The sequence below is a fragment of the Periplaneta americana genome, chromosome 2 (assembly GCF_040183065.1).
Source record: "Periplaneta americana isolate PAMFEO1 chromosome 2, P.americana_PAMFEO1_priV1, whole genome shotgun sequence".
Taxonomy (NCBI): domain Eukaryota; kingdom Metazoa; phylum Arthropoda; class Insecta; order Blattodea; family Blattidae; genus Periplaneta; species Periplaneta americana.
The window spans coordinates 70,967,379-70,995,370 of NC_091118.1; positions in this window are offsets into that span (position 1 = coordinate 70,967,379).

Consider the following 27,992-nt stretch of genomic DNA (forward strand, 5'->3'; position numbering starts at 1 on the left):
AATGTTATAGTGAGAATATTTTATCTACATTAAGTCAAGTATTTTAGAATCATATTTATATTATATGGTATAGGTCTTTAGATTATAAAATTATGTTTAGTAACCCACAATCACAGATTCTGTTATACGGACATTGTAAAATTAAGCCAAGTAGTTTAATAATCATTATGGGAACGGCATATTACAAATAGGAGATTACTTGTTGTATTACGGGGAAGGAAACTATAATCGGAGACACTTCTTGACATTATTGCCACGACTAATCCTCAGCTAGTATTAACGAATGGACAACTACCAGCGCCGGGTATCTCAGCTCACGACATAATCTTTCTAGAATATTCCTTGTATTGTCCAAAATATAAACCTCACATCACATCATACCGTGACTTAAAGGATATTGAGCATGATGAATTAATCAATGACGCACTTAGCCTACCTTGGACTGAAGTGTGGAATTTACCAGACATTGACGACAAAATCGAAAAATTTAACGATCTAGTAATTCAGTTATACGATAAACACGCACCCTTGAAAACCAGATGAGTTGGTAGACGCCCTGCGCCTTGGATGTGCGATGCCATAAAATTACTCATGACAGACAGAGACACTGCTTATCGTAAATACAGACGGAGCAAGGACGAATTAGATTTTAATACTTACAAAGTTTTAAGAAATAAATGTAATCAAGCAGTAAGAAATGCTAAATTACGCCATGCACATTCCCTTATTCTACCTTCGGCCAGTGCGAAAGAATTGTGGCGTAACCTTAATAACCTGGGTCTAACAAAAGCAAAGCCTCGGGTAGATAACTTCAACTTGTCATTCAATAGTCTAAATGAACATTTCGTCACTACTCCACCTGAACCATTACATAAACAAGAGACTCTTGAATTTCTCAGATCTTACCCCTAACCTGTGTGGGATAAATTCTTCTTTAAATACATTAACCCGACTGACGTAATGAAAACGCTGCGACGTATGAAATCTGAAGCCCAAGGTATAGACAATATAAATATCACTCTCCTGTATAAAGTAATAGATGTGATCATGCCGACAGCCACCCATATATTCAATGCATTTATTATTACTGGGTCCTACCCCTCACTCTGGAAAATGGCATTAGTGAAACCTTTACCTAAATCTAACACAACTTCTACAGTAAACCAATACAGACCGATATCAATTCTTCCCACTCTTTCAAAAGCATTAGAACATATTGTACACGGACAACTTACGAACTATCTCGACGAACACAAACTCCTTGATGACTATCAATCGGGTTTTAGACATGGACACAGCACTACTACAGCCCTACTTAAAGTGACTGAGGACATCCGTGAAGCTATGGATAGGGGTGAAGTAACGGCACTAACTCTTCTCGATTTCAGCAATGCCTTTAGTTCTATTGATATCGACTTGCTTCTTGCAAAGATGAAGACTTTGCACCAGTCAGACAATACCTTGAGCTGGATGGACTCCTACCTACGGAACCGCCAACAGTGTGTTTCACTTGATAATCAATTCTCCCAATGGCGATGCACAAAGCCGGGAGTGCCGTAGGGCTCCGTATTAGGACCACTACTCTTCTCTATCTGCTTTAATAACGTATCAAAGAACTTACAGTATTGCCGATATCACCTCTATGCCGACGACCTACAACTTTACATACATTCCAGACCCAATATGATCAATGAATCGATTGACAAGTTAAATTGTGACCTAGCCACTGTCTCCACCTGGGCGGCCAATTTCAGACTCGCACTTAACCCAAGTAAGACTCAAGCTATAATTATTGGACATAAGCGTTTAGTCAGCTCCCTTAATCTTTCAGTTGTTACCCTTAACAACACGCTAATCCCTTATTCATCTGTCGTAAAAAATCTTGGCTTCTTTTTTGGTAATAAACTTAGTTGGAATTTTCAAGTTAAAGAAACGATAAATAAAATCTGTTCCTCCATTCACTGTTTGAGTCGCTTGAGAAACTTCTTGCCCCAGCAACTAAAACTTACCCTAGTACAAACCCTAGTAATGTCGCACTTCGATTATTGTGACGTTTTGTTAAGTGACCTAAGTTCTGAACTGTCAGTCAAGTTACAGCGGGCTCAGAATATGTGCGTCAGATACGTGTGCAACATCCGACGATATGATCACATATCACCGTCCTTCGCAAGTCTTTCGTGGCTCCGACTTAAAGAACGCAGAACTTTACACTCTTTGTCTTTACTCTATCGAATTCTGCACACCTCAACACCAAATTACCTTTCGTCTCGTTTCTCCTATCTATACTCTAACTACGACGTAAATACCAGATCACTTATCTGTGGCACGCTAAGTATACCTCTTCTTAGAACACCTTGTTATTCATAATCTTTTACAGTATCCACGTCGCGTCAATGGAATTCCTTGTCACAAAGTATTAGGGGCTGCAAGACAATAAACACTTTTAAAAACAGCTTAAAAGATAACCTTATTAGCATTTCACTCCAATCTTACTGATTTAAACTATCACTGACTACTTTGTTACTTCATTCTTTAGACATCATTCTGATAGTGCTGTATTTTCAAAATTGTCTCATAATAATCTCTTTCTATTATCTAATATTATTTGAAATATATTAACATTCTATGTATTTTAGCTTAATTCTGCTACACAGTTTATTTCAGTATCTAATTAATAGTTCATAGTATTTTGTTGTTTAATTCGTATATAACTCTTGTATACATGTAACTCTCACTTAATCAAATTGTTGAATTCTTTGTAAGTTCATGCATATGTATATACACTTTTTGCTGGTTGAGTGGAAGAGTAGGCCTTACGGCCTTAACTCTGCCAGCTAAAATAAATTATTATTATTATTATTATTATTATTATTATTATTATTATTATTATTATTATTATTATAATCAACAGTGATACTCAATGATATTAAAATGTTATTTGAATTTACAACAGGCACACAAGTGGCGAACTTAAGGAAAACATGAGTCCAACTTAGCCAGTTGCAGCCCCTTGTCTCTCTTGTTTTTGTACGAGGAGTACCTTATTCTTTACAATTTTTTTTAAGAAACTCTAGTATGAATATTACAACGAAATTTTATTATACTTTTCAAATATAACTTCTTAATCAATTTAAAAATACATTTCCTTAAGGTGGTTAACTTAGGGAGACCGACTTAGGTGCCTGATGAGCAGGCTTCGGCCTAGGGACACAGAGTAACCAGTACGAGGTTTAGAGTACATGGAGTATAAATGACGTCATGACCCGTGTAGAAGGGTGCCTGCAACAGCACAGGTTGGTCCGTAATGTGCATTACCGTTGTGTGTATTGCTGCTTTGCTGCGGTACGTGTAACAGGCTTCGGCGTAGGGACACCTGATTGAAGGTTACAACTCACGTTAATACTTTAATGGTAGACATTTATTGTCTACACTAGGAATGTACTGTTTATACTGCATCTGTACAGGGTGAAATATATTGTGTGCTGTACTATGATGGACTGTTTACATGTTGAGACACGAAGTAACGGCGCGCTCCATCTCCCATTCCACTCGACCGACAGAACACTATCGTACGTGCGTTCTGAACTTCGTGCGTTTCTGTGCCCAGGACCGAAGCCTGCTGATGAGTGATGCCTTATTGGTGTCACGTAAGAGGTTCAAACCTGTTTTCGGACAGTTGTCTAAACAACGACCTATAGGCAAGACTTGAACTGCCGCGTTGAAGTTCCTCTTAACTGCTGAGTCTAGTCTCGCACTGGTCTTACTACTAATATATCTCACACCCACACCAGTTCCTGCTGCCTAGCATTCACATATCTTGCAGGCTGGATGTCGTGTTGCTGGTATTTATTTCGTCCACGTATTTATGTACAGGACGCAAACAAATTGCACCAGGGCAGGACGAGGGCAGATATAAATTGTGTTCAGTTCGCAGCTTGACAAATAACCCTTGTATCTGTTACCCTCACACTTCCTACGAGAAAGTTTGAGGGTTAGTTATGTTGTCTTAACGTAGACGGGCTGCCTATCTTCTCCTGCTGCTGAAACTCTTGACACCTCGTTGACTGATGGGGTGAAGAACCATCGAGAAAAAGAAATAGAGATTTTATTCGGAGAAGTTCAAACGGAAAGAAAGTACACATCACGTGCTTTAGAATAGATTTGTAATAGTCTACATTTAATGCGAGGAAACAGTTTCTGACCAGACTTGGCACAAAGATAAAACAAATATTTTAATATCTAAGAAGCTACTCGCAATAGCTCAATATAACAATTGGTGGCAGTTTAGGGTTTCATCTGTGGAATCGTTGACGACACAGCTTCCCGAGTTCGAGGGTGTAAAAAATATATTTAATGAATGGTAGTTCGAACTCAGTGAGGACATTATTTCCTGAGTTCGATCCCAGTATTACTTTTTCAATAACGATGAGTTTCCTGCAATTTTTTATACTTATTATGATGAATTATATATTTTAGGGGCTCGAACTCGGCGTTAATTGGTTCCTGTGTTGGCGATTGCATATATGAAACGTCCCTAGTACAAACACAATCTTTGTAATAAGACAGCAGTATTTTACACTCTTCGCGCGTCTTGTACTCTCTGCTCAAGCTGAACAGGGTTTTTATCGAGAGGAAGATTGGCATAAGTAACAGCTTTCGTCACAGTGGAGGCAAATGAGTTAAGGTTGGTAGCGCAAAAAGCGCAAGAAGTATGTTGGCACTCCTTCAGATGTTAGAGCATAGCGGGACAAATACTGCAGTTGAGCCAGCTACTCTGTAGTCCACAATAATTTATTGTTGAGAGGTGAACTTATATTGGGATGAGAGATCTACAGAGTGGAAGTGATAAGTTATGCTTAATTGTACAGATTGAAAGGTGAAGGAATATTATACATTAAAATAGATAAAATACCTATTATGCGTTTTGTATTAAGTGCTTGATTAAATAGTACCGGTTCATCTACGAATAAACACAAACCCAGGTCTGAATAGCGCATTGCGTCCCTTAGTCATTGCAGTAGGGTTTCCAGACTTCCTAATGACAAGAAATAACGATACGTGTTAATCTTTATATTTAATTTGTAAAAAGGAAGTCCATTTTATTTCAAAACTGCACTAAATTTTGGCCACCTAATTTTACTAAGTTCCAGATACAAAGCATTGCGCACGTGCAGTAAACTAATGCGTCTAAATATATGCTACTTGTGGACAGTCTTGCGAAGCTTGTTGACTACGTAGAGGAGGACTGCTACAAGACTCGATCCATTTTGTAATTCCATATCAGCACCGTCATTTCCTATAACTATGGTCCTGGAACATAAAAATGGTCCACGATACAACCATTGAAAGAACATTGTAGAAGTAACATAGACCGTTCGTAGATATCTGCAGTGACTTGACTTCAAACTACAGTACAGCAAAAATATAGATAAACGAGGTACTACGTTATGGAGTACCAAATTTGAATGGTTGTATCGTGGACCATAATTGTATTCCAGGACCATAGTTATGGGAAATGGCGGTACTTATCGAGCAAGAAAGTGTTAACTTTGAGAGGGAAATTATTTTTATGAGAAAAGTGTTCATTTGAGACTAATATAGCATTATGATATTTTGTAATTTTGTATGCAAGGAATAAGGAGTTAAAATCTGCAGAGTTGTATTATTTTCACCCTGTATATACACAATGTTATGATTTTAAGAGGAGAAGAAATTGCAAAGAAAACAAAAAGTGGAAAAGAAGGGGAAAAAGAATTAAATAATACAAAAAGAAAGGAAAAGGCTTAGGGAATTAAAAAACGAGGAAGAGAAAGCTGGAAAAATAAAATAAAATATAGACATAGAAAGAGTAGAAGATAAATATGTTGGCACAAGGACAAAAAGGACGAAGAAGGAAAAAAGTGACCAATGAGAAGATTGCAAATTTCATATTCGTTTTGCAATGAAGCCCTTCCCGTAATGGTATTACAAGTGCCACGTGTTGAGAATGACTGAAAAACGCTGGCCTAAATAATTGGTGGATTGCTAGATGGATGGGTGCAGTGCTGTCATTGACGCCTTACGGGGCCATACATTGTATGGGAACATAGAATCTTTCAATGAATCGTATGATAAAGAGAAATTTTTGCCTATATGGAGCCATATAGTGTATGGGTGCTTAAATTTTGTACATGGAGATTATATTTTTACATGGAGATATGTACTGATTTTAGATCATGTTTTGCAGTTCTTAATATATCTTTGATGTTCATAAACATAAACTGCCCACCTCTGCTGAAATCGAGAGAACCATATATAAAAATGGTATTTTTTCAGAAAAGCTACACCAAAGGAGGCAGCTTTCTTTTGTTTCATTGGTTTCTGTGCGATGTATATATTGATAAACGTATGATTTTAGTTTGCAGCCACAAATACTTTCAACATAAAAATCGTTTGATATTTATCCGTTTATTCTAATGCACTGTTGTAGGTTAAGACTTCCCCAATACTTGTTACTAATTACCAACATAACATGTGACAAGTCCAGGACATATTAGGGAAATTCCTATTTCTCCAGTATTGCATCCTGAACTTCTCGAGTGCAATATTTGTAGCAAGTTGAGGGGACTACAATATTGCATTAGAATATATCGTACAAGAAAGCATGAAATGATTCTTTTGTTGAAAGTATTTATGGCTGCAGACTAAAACTACTTGTTTGCCACTGTATACATCTAACAGAAGTCAGTGAAGCAATGGAAAATTGTACTTTCTTTGGTGTAGCTATTTATTTATTTATGCTCGACCATGCCGAAATGTAGTAATTATACACCTGGTAGCAGTCCTTTAATGCATGTCATTAAAGTACACCTACTCATTAAAGGTCAGGTCTTTCAGCCAATGACGACTCAGGTTACAACTGCTCAGCCAATGAAAGGTCAGCTTTCTACCGTTATAAAACCGCAAGTATCGATTATTCTCGGATATGCAATCGAAAGAGAATTAGCGAAAACTCACGGAGGCTGGAAATCCAATACTGTCGCAGAAGGTTATGTTCTGTTACTATAATAATTAGCGTTAATTGTAAATAATATTAAAATAAATTCAATTTGTCATCTCGTTTTTCAATGTCTAATTTAATTTCAATGTTATCTCTGTAGGTTCTTATGGCCTTGCAAAGTCAATGTGGACATCTGTTCTTCGGAAAAAATCAATATTTTCGCGTCTGCGCACATCTCACAACATACGGGACATTGCTCCAGGTCAGATACAATAAAATTAATAATATCAAGTTAGAAATATGGTCGAGCATAAAAAGTCGTATGAAACTCGCCTATAATGGTAATTAAGAAGCTCGTATGAAAATTATGATACTCGCTTGCGCTCGTTTCATAAATATCCATACTCACTTCTTAATTACCTTCGTTATAGGCTCGTTGCATAATGTAGTATTATTTACTACTTCCTTCACATAAAAACATCCATCAAAATTTGATGGTCGGAGGGTTAGAAATGGAGAGGGTAAATATATTTCGAGAGAGAAAATAAGAGGGGGGGCGTTTGGCCAAGAAAAACATTACTATGACAGCACTGGATGGGTAATACACATAGGTATGTGGTGGGATAGTTGGGTAGGAAGATAGGTAGGTGGATAAATTGACAGATAAGTACGCAGGAGATCAGACAGACATGGAGTGGTTTTATAGAGGAAACGTTTATGGAAGAATCTTTTCCTCAGTTATTTTCCATTGACATCTATTCACAGCTTGTTCTCTCTCACAGAATCAATGTGACCTTCTTGTAGGAGAGATCTCGCTCTAATCCTGAAATGTATGGGGTCACAGAGACTTGGAGATATAATATGTTTGAGGGAGGTAGGCCTACAAAATGGGAACGTTAACTGACCGCTCTGCAAACTCCTGTAGTTGTGAAGTTTTGTGAAATGGCCAACAGAACGTTCTTCTCGTCATGTAATTAGCATGTTAACATGCTGCAACAAAAGGATAGGCTGAAACGGATATCTCGTATTCGTACACCCCTCACTTGCCAGAAGGACTGGCACACTCACTCCAGAAATGCTGTACATTCGTAGGGGTGTCTTACTACCGAGAGGGAAAACAAAGTAATGTGAATTTGGTAAGATAAGAATGTTATTAGGTATCATTTCACGTTGACGAATTAATATATATTCTTAATTGGTTATTTTACGACCCTGTACCAACTGATACGGTTAGCGTCTGATTGACATAAAGGTGATAATGACTGCGAAATGAATCCAGAATCCAGCGCCAAAAGTTACCCAGCATTTGCTCTTAATGGGTTAAGGGAAAACTCTGAAAAAAATCTCAACCAAGTAACTTGTCCCAACCAGGATTTGAACTCGAGCCCCTAGTTTCACGGTCAGGAATGCTAACCGTTACGCCACAGTGGTGGACTACGATTTAATATTAGGCCTACTGGGAGAAAGTGAAGATCACGTCGAAGTACTTACAATGAAATCTGCAGATTTTCAATTTTTGGTGCTTTCCTTTCCTTTTGTTTGTTTCTATAAATACTTCTTCAATATTCTAGTACTTTCGGTTCTTTATATTTCTTCCATTTTATGTATTTTCGGTTACCCAGCATTTGCTCACATTGGGTTGAGGAGAAACCCCGGAAATAACCTCAACCAGGTAACTTGCCCCAACCGGGAATCGAACCCGGGCCACCTGATTTCGCGGCCACACGTGCTAACCGTTACTCTACAGGTGTGAACTTTTGAATAAACCTATATAATTAAATAAATATTTCACATTTATTATTTACAAATGGATATACTGTAGGTCAATATAATTGAAAAGCTTATAACACACTAAATCTACATTTCGTTATCACCGTGGTGTGTTGTTATGTATGTGCTTGGTGTGGCTGTACTCGGAACTCCAATGAATGCAATGGGCAGATATCCTCTTCCCAGTTGACTTCCTGTGCTGTATACGTTAGCATACTAATTGCTGCGCGTAGTCTCTCTGATATATGGGAGTGAGACTGGCTGGACAGTAAAGCTCCAACAAAAACAACCAAATTTGATGTTACTGCAAAGTGGAGTTCTGTGCTCAGGATTTGTTACTTAGATACGTTAAACTGTGGATTTAAACTAAGAATCTAATGACAGACTGTGATATCAGAATATGACATAAGAGAGCAACGTTGAAGTATAAAATGAAAAGTATAACAATATTTCTCTTAACGTACTAGCATAATATAACATATTGGAAGATTCATGACCAAAATAAAATAGCCCTAAAATTACTAGAATCGAATAAACTATTTTAAATTGGTTATTTAACGACTCTGTATCAACTATGATGTTACCTAGCGTCTGTGGAATTAACAGCAACGCAATGGTATACGACCCAAGTATTCCCGAGGATTCACCATAGACTTACCTGACATTCGTCTTATAGTCCGGCTAACTGGAGAAACGAAGTAGGTAATCAGTCTAATCCAGTGGTTCCCAAACTTTTTGAACACGCGAACCACTTTTGGGAGAGACATTCGTTTGTGATTCCCCACTACCGTAATGGTATTTAATCCCAATCGAAAAATACAAATTCCTGTAAAATCGAAAACAATGATGATTTTATTAAAAACCTTAAAACCGGTGGATAGCACCCAACTTCCAATGTATCGATGAGAAATCGAAATGTGCAAAGCTATTTTCCAAGTATCTTTAGCTTCTCCAGACTGACCTTCTTTGCTGATGTATTTATGGAACACTTAAAACATTTTTTAATAGTAGCTTGCAAGGCCAAGATGCTAATATAATGACACCTAGAGATAAAAATCAATCTCTGTTTGAGGTTCTGTTTGGTATGTACAGTTACCCTTAAAAAGAATGAGACGATTCTTGGTCGTCGGAAGTTAAAGTTCTACAGCGCGGTTCACTTTCACTCGATATCACGTAATGATACATACCATGACAAATAGTACAAGAATTATTACAAGGACCACAACAAGGACAAGGACCAGAATAAGGATCACGAAGAAGACTGCCATTTAAGGCCAGGATTTCACAACATAGCTCGAGTCACAAAATATCATTGCTTCACTGTACCGAATGGCAAATGCCTGCTAAGGGATCTACATTCTGGACTGCTGCTGTCACTGTCTTGTCTCGGTAGCTCATATAGTAGCGTGTCGGTTCCAATGTATAACCGAAACGTCTCGTGTTCGATCCCGGGTAAAACTTTTTTTTTATTGAGGTGTAATTAATTTGTTCAGAGATCCTCGACTGTCTAATTTGTCGAAAAATATGGGATAATTTATGTCCAATTTCTGGGTCTTACAAGTGGGCTGAACCTCGTCAAAAAAAATAAATCTTACTTGGATGTTAAAAATATTCTTCCTCAAACAAAAATCATAAGAAACAAAAAGACATCTGTTAACTTAAAATCTTGTCCACATGCCATCAGCTTCTATTACAGCTCTAAGTCGATCCGGCATGGATGTCACGAGATTGTGGAATAAGTTCTGATCCCCGGCGAGATCTTCCCAGGTGTCAACAACTTGATCCCACAATTCGTCTCGATTTCGAGGGCGTCGGTGGGCATAGGTGACTATTCTTCTCTTTTTCAATTCCGCCCATAAATTTTCGATGGCATTCAAATCAGATGACTTCGGAAGCCAATTAATGATTTCGATCTCGGGTCTCCTTTGAAACCAACTTTGAATGCTTGCAGCATAGTGCACGAGATGGTTATCCTGCTGGAACAGCAATGTTACTTCGGGAAAACGTTCTCGGGCGGAGGGGAGGAATATATTTTCCAGAATGTGCTTGTAAGTTCCCGCATTAAACCGGCCATCGATTCGTTCTATAACGCCAGGTCCATCGTAAGACATCCACCCCCAACACGATATGCTAAAGCGCCCCGATCTTTCACGTCGGTGCACATAGCGCTGGTCATGTCGGAGACCATCCTCACGATAGACACGGACAGGACCTTCGTAATCACTCGAGATGGTTGTTTCGTCGGAGAAAATTACATTTCTCCAGCCGAAATCCACTCGATTGGTAGCGAAGGCAAGACGGTCGACAGCTTGTACTTCCCCCAATATTTCCATTTGCGCAGCCCTCTGGCTCCTAATACCGCGGTTCCTCAACCTGCTGATCACAGTCTGTAAAGAGCCGGGAATGTTAGATGCTGCGCTTATTTCGTTAGCAGTCAGAAAGGGGTCCTGTCGAACTGTCTCGAATAAGAGAGCATCCTCTTCCAATGAAGAAATCCGCGGACGCCCAGGAATAGGGCGATTTTCGACCTCCCCTAAATTTTGGTAACGATGAACCCACCCCGCGGCTGTACTTCTAGGAACACCGACCAAACGGCCAGCAGATCTAGCCCCATATCCAGCCTCAACTAGAACTATAACTCGCTGTCTCATGTCACGTCGATTCGCCATTACGATGAAAAATGAGGGATGACGATAATACTTTAGTGTAGACAATGACTATTTAACGTGATATAGAATTATTGAAATAAGAGGCATCTTGCATAGTAAGAGTTAATAAATCAACCCTAAATTAAATATCTAAATAACAGGATATAACAGGAAGTCCAATTGTTGCGAAACTAATCAAATTAAATCTAATTACATTAAGTAAACAAACCCCAAGTTATGACACCACATTGCTACAGCTAAATTGTAGGTTATTAACATAAGCATTGAATAGGTCCGTGGTTGTGCGTTGGACGGCAAAACCAAACATCGAAAGTTCGAATATTGCCGAGGAATGTAACTTCTTGCTTTTTATAATGTAAATCAGACTTATAACTACAATCATTCGTATTTCTTACATTATTTATTAATATTTATAGCCAACACTGAATTTGTGAAGAAAATGCTTTAGAAATCTCATATGGAATTTGTGATCTGTAGTGACATAAACATAGATTATCTCTCGGAACTTTTCCGTAAAAGTAAATTAAATTCACTCCTTGAAACTGGGAACCTTAGTCGTAGAGTCATTTTTCCACAGCATACAAGCTGAAGCAGCACAGCCATTGATAAATGTTTTGTACACAGAATTAGAACCTATAATCAATGGCTTATCTGAACATGTTAAACATATCCTAAGTGTTTCCAATGTCACTGAACAATTTCAAAATATTAATTTAAAAACTAAGAAAGGATCGTAAATGCTGTATCTAGTGATTATTTACATTTATGTCTACAAAATGAACCTTGGGAAAACATATATGATACTGGTACTACTGATATTAAGAGTAAATATATTGAATTTTTCACTTAATTTCATAATCACTTCAGTGGATGTTCTCCACTCAATGTTGTGAAAAAATTAAAAAGTAAAAACATATAGATAACGCAGGGACTTCAAAATCTCATATATTAAAAAGAAGAATCTATATGTAATGAGTTGCAATGTAATGATCCTCTTAAATATTGCAAGAAGTACAGTGTAATTTATCAAAAATTGTGAAAGAGGAAAATAGAATATATTTGAATAGAAAAGTACAAAATTCAGATAATGCAATTAAACCTATTCGGAATATTATTAAATTTATACTTGTAGATATCCTAAGAAAGAAAATATTTTTTCATTAAGACCAATGATTATAAAGTAGACGATCCCAAATCTATTGCAAATTCTCTTAACGTATTATAGTATATAGTACAGAAATATTATTGACAACTTAAACATTCAAGATTTTGCAAAATATACTGCAATTGGTTACTTAACAGATGCATTTAATAATTAGTATTATTATATGTAATTAGTCAATAACTGCAAAAGTGCTTTTTCATTCAATCATAACATGAATAAAATTGAATGCATATTAAATGAAACACTATTGCAAACACGTAGATAAAATAGTTCAAATCAACTGAAGGGGTGAGAATGAAATAATCCAAAGCCACACTTTTAACAAAAATTGTTTTGTGCGAGTGCATTTCTTACACATTACACATATGGGAAAGCTATTAATAAAATATTGTAATAATTACTCAAGAAAAGACATAGCCTAAAGACTCTAAACCTTTGTAAAAGTTTGTCTATTATATATATTTTTTAATTTCATTTTAATTGTTAGTTTTTAATATATATGCATTTACATTGTATATGTGTGTGTGTATAAATGCATTCATTAGATTAACATTTATAATATTATAACTTGTAATTTTGTATTGTTTGCGATCATTAACACTTAATCTCAGGACTTTGTAAAACTCTATTTCAACGTTACTTAGCTATTTCAACGTTATTTAGACAAAAAAAATCGTTATATAGACTAAGAATCGAACTCTCACTCTTCTACACAACACGCAGAAGTCTTACCGTCTGAGCTATTGAAACGACATGAAAGTTTTCCTTTCTGTGTGGAGTGTCGATCTAGTCATGAAGGTCCATTGTCGATTTAACTACACGATTTATGTATATATTTATCTTTTATATACGTAATATTATCATATTTTTTGCAGTTTTTGAAGTGAATTTCGGAACGATGCTAGTAACAAACCAAATAGCCTGAATTTAAGTAACTCAATATTCGTTATCTTGTGTATCAGTGCTCTGGTCTCCGATCATGCGCAGTGTCTTACATCTGAGACTTAGGAATATTCAATCGTCTCATCCTTTTTCAGGGAAACTGTACATACTAGAGAGAACAAAACTAACTGCCGCTCTCGCTCGCTGTGTTCGCTGCATTTATCTTTCGAGTCTCGGCTCGTCATTCTCGAAATTGCATTTGGTCGGCGTGGAAAAATTTCGTAACTTTGAATAACATACATCATTGAAATAAATAACATTATAAATGTTTAAATGAGACAAAAAGACAAAACACAACAGTATCTTAGTTATCAAAATGTTCTGGTTCTATTATATGATATTGCCTATGGTTATAAAAAAAAAACTCAAATAAATATGCATTTCCAAGAAACATAAAACATGACATTAATATCTTTTCACTTGAAATTGCCCACTTGATCTTAAATATATGAAAAGAAAATTTCCAGCCTTTTAATAAGAGCCTAGTAATTAAATGAAGACTGGGGAACGGATTATTATACACTGAAAAGTAGAGATGATGTTTCAAATAGGCTACTTGATTGTGTATACATATATAACAGTTGCCAAAGTAGATAAAAGTTCAGTCAGGTATAAACAACTATGGCGATTGAAGGCTGCTTGAATTCGGGACTTGCTCAATATCGAGCCTTGGAAGACTCGGAAGTCTTTACGTCAAGGACGCGACCTAATAAACATTGTCGTGCGGGTTTTCGGTTTTGCGGGCGCTGCTACTCTCTCTTTCTCGATCGTTGTTCATCTCTAGTACATACTTAATATCAGGCAGTACATCTCACTTGACTATATGTGTCAGAGGAAGAACAATAAAATTGTTTGTATGCATTTGAAGTCTGATTAGTGTAATATGTTACTAGTCAGCGATGCACAGTTGAAGAGGGAAAATAACTGGTCATTTTATCCCATTATGTCCTGACTTAGTTGCCTCATGAGTGGTGTCACTTATGATGTTCACTAAACAACAGATAAAAATAGACGGATTTATAAGGAAACTTTGTATATGTTCGAATCATTTCACAGAAAGGAATTTGATTCATTTCAATGTATTAAAAACTCATTAAAAATTTAGATAAGTATGATACGACACATACTGAGTTTGTTTTTTTTCTGATATACATTTTAGTTTTCACAATTTTAAGTCAGCTTTTGAGTATATGATTCGACTGTGTTTTTGGAAATTATTATTATAGCCTCTAATGTTTAGTTGTTTAGAATTACAGTTTTTCGAATTAGAATTATCTTGTCGGGTACAATTCATGGTAATATCCCTCCGCTGGTAATATAAATAATACAGTATTTGTTGGTAACAGGGGTTGCATACCATCCCAGACATTTATCATGCAGATAAATACTATAAAAATAAAGATAAGCCTATTTATGTCCCTGTAGGGCAATGGCTACCTTTTAAGGGTTTAGCTCTTATATACATAACCCGGCGAGCTACTCCGCGTTAGTGTGGACCATTGTCGACCTGCGTGTTCTTTGAAGATGTATGCACATCTTTTCCTATGTCTACCTCGAAGCCACCTGCCTGCTCTGGGGCCCACATTGTAGACTTGTAGGTCCATGGGTCGTCCTCTATTCTTCCGACGTGGCCTCTCCAGCTCCACTTACTTTTAAAAGCTACATGTGTGATATCTGTTGTTGATGCCCTTTGAAGCAGCCCTTTGTTGGTGATTATGTCTCTTAAGGATAAGCCTAGAATTTTGCGTATCATCTTCCGTTGGCATATTTGTGTCGCTTTCGTCTGTTTAGTGGTTATTTTTTTTAACATGAACTGCTTTATTTATCAATCGAATTATCGCATTTTGGATGTATTCTTCACCTGACATAATTAGGAACATTAAATCCAGACGTTTGAGATGGGCAGGGCATGTAGCACGTATGGGCGAATCCAGAAATGCATATAGAGTGTTAGTTGGGAGGCCGGAGGGAAAAAAACCTTTAGGGAGGCCGAGACGTAGATGGGAAGATAATATTAAAATGGATTTGAGGGAGGTGAGATATGATGATAGAGACTGGATTAATCTTGCTCAGGATAGGGACCGATGGCGGGCTTATGTGTGGGCGGCAATGAACCTCCGGGTTCCTTAAAAGCCAGTAAGTAAGTAAGTACTGCTTTATTTTCTTAAGATTACAATCTTCATATTCTACATGAAAATGCTTGTAGAGAGTCTTCAGAGATATACAATTGCATGTTCACTGTATCCTCGCGTTACACTATTTAATTCCACAAATTAAAACATTGCATCGCCACAATTAACATAACTTCATTTATCTTCTCATTCTTGAACATTCACATAAATAATGCACACGTTGATACAGCTGTCAACTTCCTGAAGTGTCTTCAACGCCGGCCGTGCAGAAACTAGGAGCCTCGCACATTTCCAAATGTCCATTTGTTTATACTTCCGAGTGGTTAAGATTCAGCTCTTGACACCTCACCTTTCACAGCATTCCTCTGCACGACGTATATTCAATCTCCAAAATTCGAAAATCATAATTGCAAGTTGTTACAAGTAGAGTTCCGGGATTCAAACTATACGACAGGATTCAGATGTCTTCTTACTCGGATAACCGGGCTCTGCACATCCGCTGCCCCAGGACACGACACCGACGAGCATCTGCAACCAGCGGCCCGCCGGAATCTCCCTCGCAGGCGTCCTTTCCTCCATCAGACACATCCGCGCAGATCATACGCGTCGTTATACCGCCATGCAACCAGTAGTCACTGTTACACTCCTCGAAGTCCATTATGTTGACTTGCACATGCTGAAGCTGATAGGGGACTTCTCCATCCTCAGCAAGTCTGCCCCATCTTATAACTACGGCTGAAGTTCCCGTTGCAGGCGCCGTGGAGGTCAATGAAATAGGCTGCACAGAGTCGCTGTATTCGAACGGCTCTTTCACAATTTGTCTGAAATGGAGCGTTTTTTCGGCACCACTTCCCTGTCCTATAGGCCTGTATGAGAAGAGAACACTGAAAGTAGGTCATGTAACTTCATATGAAAACATTCTCAACGGGTGTGCCGCGGCACAGTAGTGTTCCGCGAGATTAGCTGGGTGTGCCGCGAAACTTCAGAGGCTTTATTGTTGGTAAAAGTAATTAAAATAATTTCATTCAATTTTTATTTTTGCTTCTTACACAAAAGTTTAATTCGTGGTGGAATTGAAGACAAACACACACGCATTTCTTGTTCAACTGAGAGAAATGTCTCGCGCTTCTTGTTTTTCTTTTATAAGTCCAGCCCATTTTGTTCCAAGATACTGGATAATTATATACATCTTCTCCCGATGATGTTGAGAGTAATCCAATACATGAAAGGAATTATTCAATAATCGAATCCTCACGAACAAATCTGATGTAACTCAGAAATTCACATTCTATAATTATATCTGTTGATTCATCTAGCTGTAGTGAAAATACTCGACCGTCACTTTGCTTTTCACGTACATGGCACTGGGTATCTGGAGATATGTCATCAATCCTATGGGAAATAGTATCGTTTGAATATGGAACCAAGGATATTTCTTTCGGCGCAGTCACCTAACATCGATTTCACCACTTCCTTGCAGGCAGATAAAATCAGTACGGGTCTGCATTTTTACGCTACTATTTCGGCAACTTTATAACTGCCCACTTACGCTTCTTCAGAAATAGTTTCTCTCCGGTCTCCAAGCTTTTGCTTGCTTTTCTTCCGATGACAACAATCGGCTAAATTAGTTCTTATCTTTCCCTGATAAGTTACTAAGTTTGGTATTCAAAAGTCTTCTCAGTTTACTAGGAGTCGTGGATTCGTTGCTTAGTTTTTCTCTACATACGACACGGAACTGTTTTCAGGTCCACTGAACGTAAATCCAAAGTTTAAATACCGGTCTTGGTAGTTACGAACTGTTCCAGTAGGTTCTACGCCCCCCCCCCCCCCCCCGTGCTGTTTGCAGAATTACACTTGGAATTGGTTCGTTCTCATTTTTGTTCCTGTTAAGTTATTGCGACTGACTCATCCTCAACTTTTCTCCTTTTAATAAAAAACTTATCCATACTGAAGTTAAAGTAACACAATAACGCAAATAACACGAGTGAAACTAAAAATCAACCTCAAAATATGCCAGAATATGGCTTTACGACTGCAATCTACAAACAACTGACAGGTGAAGGAAAGCTGTGAGCGCGCTATACCGAGGCTCTTGCATTGTTGCCAACTTGTACGTTAGTGTGCCGCGGGAACTCGCTACATGGGATAGTGTGTCGGGAATAAAAAACAGGTTGAGAACCACTGGTTTAGATGTTAATGACCATACCTGACTTCCGTAGAGCAATACTGAGTAAATGCAGGTTTCTAGGGTTTCTAGTTTTAGTGTTCTGTTGAGGATTTTAATCTAAATTGGATTTATTTATTTATTTATGGAACCATTTTCACTATTAAATTAAGGCTTTCCTACATACAAAAAAATAACATATTTATCCTAAAAGGGTACACAATAATACAGATTCAAGGTGCAGAAAAACGGTCAATCAGAGTGCTGCATTGGAGTTAAATCGCTCGCTTGAACTCGGTCGAGTGTCGCACCCTCGAGTGAAATAAGATCGGTCGTGATACGCTCGTAATAAATAGAAGCACAGTACAAGGTCATCTCACCGACATGTCTTATCTTGTATGGAAGGCGACAGATAAGATACACATATGTTTTGCTCACACGGTAAAAATAAGGTTTTATTTTCTTGCGTTTATGACAAACGTTTAATGGAACAGTGAATGGAACGTACCAAAACAGGAACATGAAGTTATAAATAAAATAGTATGAAAATCGTCGATATACAGTTATTATTGCTAATTAATAATTATTCAATGTTTGATTTACCACATATATAATATGTTAGGTCCATACATAATGTTCCGCCTATATACTGCGACAATGTAGAAACGTTTTACAAAATACTATTGATATAGCAGTAGATTAATAACAATATTAGTACAGAGATAACGTCACAGAAAATATAATAAAACGAATAATCATGCTGCACAACTGGTACAGACGCAAAGATTGATTCACTAATTATTACAGATTATTATTATTATTATTATTATTATTATTATTATTATTATTATTATTATTATTATTATTATTATTATTATTATTGGAACTCTATATTACTTCCACTGACTCGGCTAAGCTAGAGAATATTCAAAGAAAATTTATTTCCCTGTGTTCTTATAGATTTTCACCTAATTCTGATGATTATAAATATGAGATTAACTGTAAATATTTTAATTGCTGTAGTTTATTTGCCAGACGTCAAGATCTTGATTACTTATTTTTTTGTAAAGTTCTTAAGGGTGATATTGATTGTGAATCTTTCCTAAGCAATATCAGTCTTCGTATTCCTGCTAAGGGTTTAAGATATCATCAAATGTTTTACAATAGAAATTCTAAATCTCTCTCTCCGGTCTGCAGATGTATAAAATATGCTAATTTGCATGGATCAAACTTGGATCCATTTAATGTGTAGTATATACTTTGAAGTTTTATATCAATTTTTATTTATATCTTTTGTTTAAACATGTATTTCAATATTATTCTCGCTAACTTTTATATCATTTTGTTATTTATTAATTCACTTGATTCCATCCTTTCATTTTCAAATACAATTACTTTTAATCTCATTATGCTATGTAGTTTAGTAATCCATTTTATCCCGTCCATTCATTGTCATTATTGTCGTTGTATTATAATCTTGTATATCTTTGTAATACTATTTTATATGATTCCATTCTTTATTTATGATTCCATTATTTCATTTGTAATTATCATTTTAATTAATTGCCATTAATTTAATTATTTCTTTGCACTTTTATTGTATATTATTGCTAATGTTTTTGTTATATTGTTTGTGCTGAACTGTAATTGGCCTCTGGCTGTTGTACGGCACATTAAATATAAGTAAATAAATAAATTATTATTGTCATTATTATTACTAGAAAACTTGATACGGTTCTTTCATTATCGTGATTGTGTTCTCCGTTTATAATAATTACATTTACATCCAATAACATCTATCAGATGTGGCAAAAACAAAATCACTCCTGTGTGGGGGGGGGGGACATTTACCTACAACATTTATATTACATTTTAAAGCAAGTTTTGTAGTTGTACTATGGAGAGGTTAGTTAAACACTGTCAAGTTTTGAAATGATAAACATCTATGATGTTACTACACAGTTCATCACTGTAACAAGAATGAATGTCTAATTCTCGGCTTATACCGTTCGAGGATTTATCGCTCGAGACAATTTTACCCATCATGCATGTGCGCTACCTATCGGATTATGCTATGAACTACTTGGCGCTCGAGCGAAAACGTCCGATGCAGACCTCTGCTCAATATAATAATGTCCTTTTGTAATTACTACAAACTGGTCTACCACACTTGGAACATTGTTTTCATATTTGTGTATTTTTTTTCCTCGAGAGAAGAAATAACAACTAGAATATTTTTTTAGCTTGGTAGGTCTGATTTCGATCTCTTGGGGATCCCTTCCTCGTTTCAATAAAGTAATGTTCACAAAGTGGCCACAAGCAAATTTTTGTCTAAACATCGTTTCTTGTGAGGAAGTACAAGTTAGAAAGCCAGGTTCTTAAAAAATTACTTTCTTTTCTGGTTTTATTGGTGATTTTGTGGACTTATATATTACCAATGAATTTAGAACACAGAGAATCCAAAAGAACATACGGACTGGACAACGGCGCGTTTATCTTGAAACGGTATAATCATGTACCATTTTGTCGAACATATCGACCCCTCCTTTCGTATCATTATAAAATTCAATTATTACTGATCTCTGGTTTCCTCATTTACATCTGGAGCACTACGCATTGTTGAGAAAATTATAATTTTATTTATTTACTCCTTTTAAACATGGATGACACAGGATGTTTTAATCATCGATAGCAAACTGTGACGATAACACTTTACTTTTTCAATTCTACGCGTAATCGTTCACAATGTACACAGCATCATCTTCATACGCACTATTCACAAAATCTGCAAAGTTTACAAATTTCACATTCATACCAGATGAAATTTCAGACAAATCGACAAAGAACACATAATTTCACTACATTCGGTCAAAACCTGATACACTGAATACAAAAAATAATGCTATTTATAAAGAAGATAGCAAGAAACTGACTTTCAGAAGAGTACAGGATGGCGTAGACTATAATAATAATAATAATAATAATAATAATAATAATAATAATAATAATAATTTTATTTATTTATTTATTCATTTATTTACTTATACAGGATGCGGCATTTAACGTTTCCTATTTTCAAACCCCCATAACTTATTTAATTTGCAAGTAAATTACAAGAAATTAATCAGTTTACAACCATTATAATCTTGGAATTACAGTGCATCTTATGTTTTGAAAATAATGTCTTTAAGATGTCCTCCATTGGCGTCAATGCATTGTTGCAATCTTCCCTGCACACCGGCCATTACTCGCCGCAATGTTTCAGGTGTAACATCAGCAATTTCTTCACGAATCGCGGTTTTAAGGTCCTCGATGTCATGAAGGATACGACCGTAGACCTTACTCTTAAGATACCCCCACAAAAAGAAGTCTGGTGCAGTGAGATCAGGAGAAACAGAGGGCCACTGAATGTCACCTAATCTGGAGATAAGTCGCCCAGGGAAAGCAGCACGAAGTGTGTTCATTGAAACACGTGCTGTATGGGATGTGGCTCCATCCTGTTGAAACCACAGGCGCTGAATGTTCCAGTTACGGCGTCTCAACTCAGGTAGGAAAAAAGTTGTCAACATTATGTTGTAACGCTCAGAGTTCACAGTCACCGCAGCACCATTATCGTCTTCGAAAAAGTAAGGACCAATGATACCCTCTGCTGCAACTGCACACCAGACTACGACCTTAGGACTGTGTAGTGGTCGTTCACGTGGATTTTGTGGGGCCCAATAACGAAAGTTCTGCTTGTTTACATAACTATTGAGACAGAAATTTGCTTCGTCACTCATTATCAGGCAGCTGTGAAAGTCATTGTGAGTGTTAAACAATTGCAACATTCTCTGACAACATTGGACGTGCAGGGCTTTGTTTACTACTGTTAATTTTTGTGCGACCTGGAGTTTATATGAATGGAAGTGCAAATCATTGTGTAATATTCTTCGCACACTTCTGTCCGACAAATTCATGATCCGGGAATGACGCCGCACGGAACGATACGGACTTCTCTGCAGAGCCGTTCTCACACGTTCGACATTATCAGGAGTCCGCGTCGTTTTCTGACGAACTCGAGCTTTGTTTTGAACCGATCCCGTTTCACGCCACTGACGCACCCACACACTAATTATTTTTCGTGATGGCGCAACTCCACGTTGATTATCACAAAAAATCCGCCTAAACTCTCGCTGGACAGGAACAATTGACTTGGTTGAAACAAACTGTTCAACACAGAAAATGCGCTGTTGCACCGGCCAACGTTCCATGGTTAACTAAAGGCTTTGCTACACCGAATCCCTGTGTTGGATGTGGCTAACTAAATCCAAGGCTTTGCTACACCGAATCCCTGTGATTGCAAACATGTTTTACCAACAATGTGAACAGACTCGCCAACTTAAAATGGGAAACGTTAATTGCCGCACCCTGTATTTAATATGCTGTACAACAACTAGTGGCCAATTACAGTTCAGCACAGAGACAATATAACAAAAACAATAGCAATGATATAAATTACAATAACAGTGCAATGGAATAATTATTAAAATAATGACAGTTAAATAAGATGATAATTGCAAATGAAAGAATGGAATCATATAAATAGTATTAATAATAATAATAATAATGATAATAATAATGAAAATGATAATAATAATGATAGAAATAATAATAATAATAATAATAATAATAATAATAATAAATTTATTTATTTATTTACTTATATTTAATGTTCTGTACAACAGCCAGTGGCCAATTACAGTTCAGCACAGAGGCAATATAACAAAAACAATAGCAATGATATAAATTACAATGAAAGTAGGCCTAAAATGGAATAATTATTAAAATAATGGCAGTTAAATAAGATGATAATTGCAAATGAAAGAATGGAAAAATAATAATAATAATAATAATAATAATAATAATAATAATAATAAAATGATGATAATAATAATGATAGTAATAATAATAATAATAATGATAGTAATAATAATAATAATAATGATAATAATAAAAATAGTAACAATATTAATAGTAATAATATTAATAGTAACAGTAATATAAATAATAATAATAATAATAATAATATATATATATATATATATATGACGATACAGTGCAAAGAAAAGGAGGAAATATTTGCCACCGTGAAAGTTAACAGAGGTGGCGCACAACCCCATAGCACAATTAAATCCTCTTAAAACCGGGTAATGAATATTCTGAATCTTTGGCCAATCAAGTAAGAATACGTAGATCGCCATAAAACAGTGAACAGAAATAGCAAATGTAACAAACATAAAAATATCTCGCCGGGTCTGCGCTCAACCCCTATTACCATCGGAGGGATATAGGCTATATCATCAGATAATTTAATTTCGCTTTTCAACTCATGTTTGTCTTTAATGTTCGTGTAGCCCTGGCATTGAGCTGATCCCTCATCCGAGGAGACTTTCCACATCCTTCTGTGGTCAAAAAAGTATGTAGGCCTATGTGATCCAATAGATTAATTCCTCTGCAAACAGGTCGCGGCCCTGTAAGGCCCGTGTGGCGTGGGTCGTATAAATGAACCTAAAAGAAAGAGGTAAAACTAAGGTAAAGTAAGAAAAAAAGAAACTCATATTTGTTGTCATAAGGCAATAATTCGGTCTCGAAATGATTATCATGATAACAAACTTTCGATAAGCTCGTTCAAATTACCAGAAAACTATCGGCAAATACCATACTATAATAATATCGGACAGCTATATACTAGCAGCATTGACGTGATTGCGAAATATCGCGGGTCTGACATCTAGCGGAGAGGCGTGGAATTACGTCCACAAATAGCCTACAAATATTAACATAGCGGGAATCGGACTATTGTTTAAAACGTGAGGTACTAATGTGGAATAATATATGAGAGACGTAAGAAATGTTGAATGGTATTAAAATGTAACATTATTTGATATCAAAGCTGCATATTATAAGAAATATGGCATGCTTCATATTATTTTCCGTAATTAATTGTTGCGTATATTTTCTTTGCTTTAGTGAGACAAAATTAATTCTGACATTAAGAATGAATTTACAATAACGCTTTATATGCCCATTGCTAACAACTGCAAAGATAATAAAATTGGTAATAATAAAACTTAATTTGCTAAAACCTTAAAATTTCCAATATATTTAACTTCTCTTCATTTATTAGACCTACATAAAAAAGCTAATTATTTTTGTTCTATGAACACAGAAACGAAGGCATTAGGACTACTAAAGAATTTTGTTGACTCACGTTTTATGATCCCACGGAAATCGAAAGTACTATTTGTAGTAGTTTGGAATGCTGTAATTGTAGCAGTTATAAACAGCACATATACACCCTGACATTTTAACACAGCACTAATTAATACAACTATTTACTAGCCCAGCAACAATCTACATTGCAGTGGATTACAGCTTGTTTCGCGGGTATCACAACACCGGGCGCCTAGGTAGCAGCACCAGCGTCGTTCGTACGCAGAACTGCTAGCTGTCCGGTATTACTATAAATAGTAAGGTATTTGCTATCAGCACTCGATGTATTATAGAAGAAAGTGTTACATGCGAATAAATTCATTATGTTTCAGCAAACAAGACAGATCTTTATACATAAATTCTGATCTGACAGTGAGTTTCTTTCCCTGTGTTGCTTATTAATATTCTTCTTATTATTTCTATTATTGGAATTAATAATAAATTCATAATACTAACCATAATAATAATAATAATAATAATAATAATAATAATAATAATAATAATAATAGGGAGCATCCTAAATTGAAGGAACAACGATCACTTAAAATAACATTTAAAGTAAATCTAATTTGTATCTTAACCCTATGTTCGAACTAAAATCCACAAGTACGATATGTTCATACCTGCACAAGTACCTTTCAGCACCACACTCATATCGCTGACAACTTACTCACTGCACCGGAACTACGACACATTTCACTGATACCATCCTGATTTCACTAACACTTCAAAAACATTTCACTGTTCAAATACTTTGCACTGCCACTATAAACTATAAAGCTTCACTGACAGAAACACACTTCACTGACACAACACACTTCACACTTCATTGACACAACACACTTCTTCACTGATACAACACTTCAATAACAAAATATTAATTACACCCTTTAAATAGTGTGTATAATATACTACCGTCTATTAGTAAAGTCCTTAAGTCTATTTTTAAATACATTTTTGTTTATTGGTAAAGCCTTTAGTAAGTCTGCAGGTAAAGCATTTTCCAGTGTCCGTCGTCTGTCTTCTTTCCTTCAATTTATATGAGTAGTCGTTCCTTGGAGAGTAATTTGGCGGCTGCAACCTATTTTTTATTTCTCTCCAGGCAGGCTCACCTCTGTATGTTTTGAATATAGCGCTTAATCGAATTCGCGTTCTCCTGTCCGTGAGTGTGTCCCATTTTAATGGTGATACATATTTATATGGTTACTATCATATTTCAGGCAGCAAAGAAAGAGGAAATTGATCTGTGTGTTTGCTGTAGGTATTTGTTTTTTTTTTTTTTTCATGAAGTGTATTGGGTTCAACGCCTTTGGCTTTGAGTTTGATGTTGACATTGTAATATTAACTTGTTCTGGGAATTTATCGTGCACGCTGTATAACGTTGAAAGTGCTATATGGACGTACGTGTTGTGAAATATGAAACCTTGTATTAATTCAATGAGGCTATGGAGTTGTATGTGTTGAAGGTTTGACATTACGAGTGGAGGGACCGGACGTGAATGACAAAGCGGGTTAAACAAAAAGCGCTTTCAAACAAAACCATGCACAGTAGTTTTGTAGTGAGGGTTTGCCTAACTGGAAACAAATCAAGTGAATTTGAGTGTATATTGAAGTAATAATCATAGAGTTGTATATGAAGGGTGGGGGAGAAAACATATGGCGCAATATTAACAATAGTGGTGCTTCATACATAAAAGCCAGCCTTTTGAATAGACATGATGAATTCATAGTCCTCTTTTAACCCTCCTGTAATTTCTTTTTTGAAGCTGTGTGGTTCATATTAATCAAAAGCTTTTGGAATAGTTCAAACCATCCCAGGCAGGAGCTCTTTATTTTATTTTCCGTTTAGCTATCCCTTATTGATAGAAAAATTCGTATTTGCAAAATGATTAGTTGATCATACAAACATAATATTTGAGTTACTTCCTCGTTAAAGTAGAATATTGAAACAAATTAAATTTTTATTGAGTATTAAATGAGTGATTCGTATTATATGCTAGAAGCAAATAAAAACCAAAACACAGGATCAAGAAAACAAAGAATGAATCAAAAAGAGAAAACAGAGAATGAGAAGAAGCAAATGGATTTAAAATAAAATTATATAATTGAATTGGGATTGAAAGAGGAAGAAGAAAATAAATTTAAAAAATACAAGAATTAGGAGTGATAATATAAAAAAAACGAGCAATATTATTTAGTCAATTGTTCGAAAACAGGTTGGAACCTCAAACTGCAAATTCTTTACGGTACTATAAAACATACTTTTGTTTACAGCATAGACAGTCAATTGAAAATGGCGGCTCCGTTCAAACGTTTTGGTGAAGCTAACATTAGTAAAATAGAATTTCAATAAGTTAATTAATATTTTTTTGTATTACTGTACTTTATTTCTTCTAATCTTTATGTACTTAATTCTAATCGTGTAATAGTTAATTAAATCCCACTCGACTTTTGATTTCCTCTAGATTAATCTATCTATTTCTGGTTATTACCGAAGTATATATGATATTTCCGTTCAGGAATTCCGCATTACCATATGGTGAAGAACGGATAGAATGGAGAAAAATTCTCTCCGACACTGGGACTCCAACCCGGGTTTTCAGCTTTATGTGCTGACGCTTTATCCACTAAGTCACACCGGATTCTAATTCCGAATTGTTTTGTGTACTTTTTCTTCTATAATGAGGTTCGAATTTCCAAAATTTAAGTAACAGAAAGAAAGATAATGGATGCATATAATAGGAAAGGAAGGTGAGAAATTAAAATTAAACCTAGAAATGAGAAAGGAAGGAAAAAATCAATGGATGTATAGCTTTCCTATGCCGGATATCTTCACCTACAACTACCGAAAGTGCCCTTGTTCTCCTTGCATTTTCCTTCTTATTTATTCCCCTTGTTTTTCTCTTGTTCTCCTTTTCCTTTTAGTTCATTGTTTTCCTCTCGTTATCCTTGTCTTTTCCTTGTTCTCCTTGTCTTTCTCTTGTTCTCCTTGTATTCCCGTTGTTCACCTTATATTCCTCTTTTCCGCCTTGTATTCCTGTTGCTCTTCTGTATTCCCCTTGTTGCTGCCGGAAGGAGATTGTTATTCTTTTTTTTTTTGTGACTGTCAATTCCCAAGTGACCTCTCACATACCTTGTACATAACTTACAGAAAAAGTGTAACGAGAAAAAATTAAAAGAGAGAGTTATGAAAAAGTAGAACAATGCAGTAAAAAGGAATAATAATAAAAGGGGCAAATCGCAATATAGCGAACGTAGAAACTCCGCCCACGACCCCTTCCACTTTTCCCCTACTAGCTCATCAGACATTCTACGTGATAGGCGAGTGTTGTGTCGAATGCACATTTCATGTGGGTGGGGATAAATTTCCTTACTGACGTTCGCTATATTGCGATTTATCCACTTACAACAATTGATAAGGGTTGGAGAGTGTATGGGAAGGGGAAGGGAGGAGAAATGAAAGGAGAGGGAAGGGAAAGTGTCAAGTAAGGAAAAGGGAAAGAAATAGAAAATGATTTACGGGAACAAGGAGAGGAAGAAAAGTTAGAAAGAATTTTAATAAGAAAAAGGAAAGACAGTATCAGGAAATTGAGGCGGAAATAGAAAATCAGAAAAATAAAGAAAGAGAGAAGATAGGTGTGAATGAAAAATTATGAAAAAAAAAACGCTCATTTTACTCTCATATTTATTTTTAGTAATAATTACTGCTAGAAGTGCTGTTATTTTGAGTTCCTGGAATATGGTCTCTATAACTATCATGGTTCAGTTATTCATGAAAGCACAGCCTTACCTACCAATCCGTAGTTGCAGTGCAACTGCTGGTTGTATGTTGTTGTAATTAGCTACAAAGCAAACAGGGGCTTAGCTATTGTCAAACACTAATTAGTGTTGATACTGCCCCTGCAATAAACTCCCCACA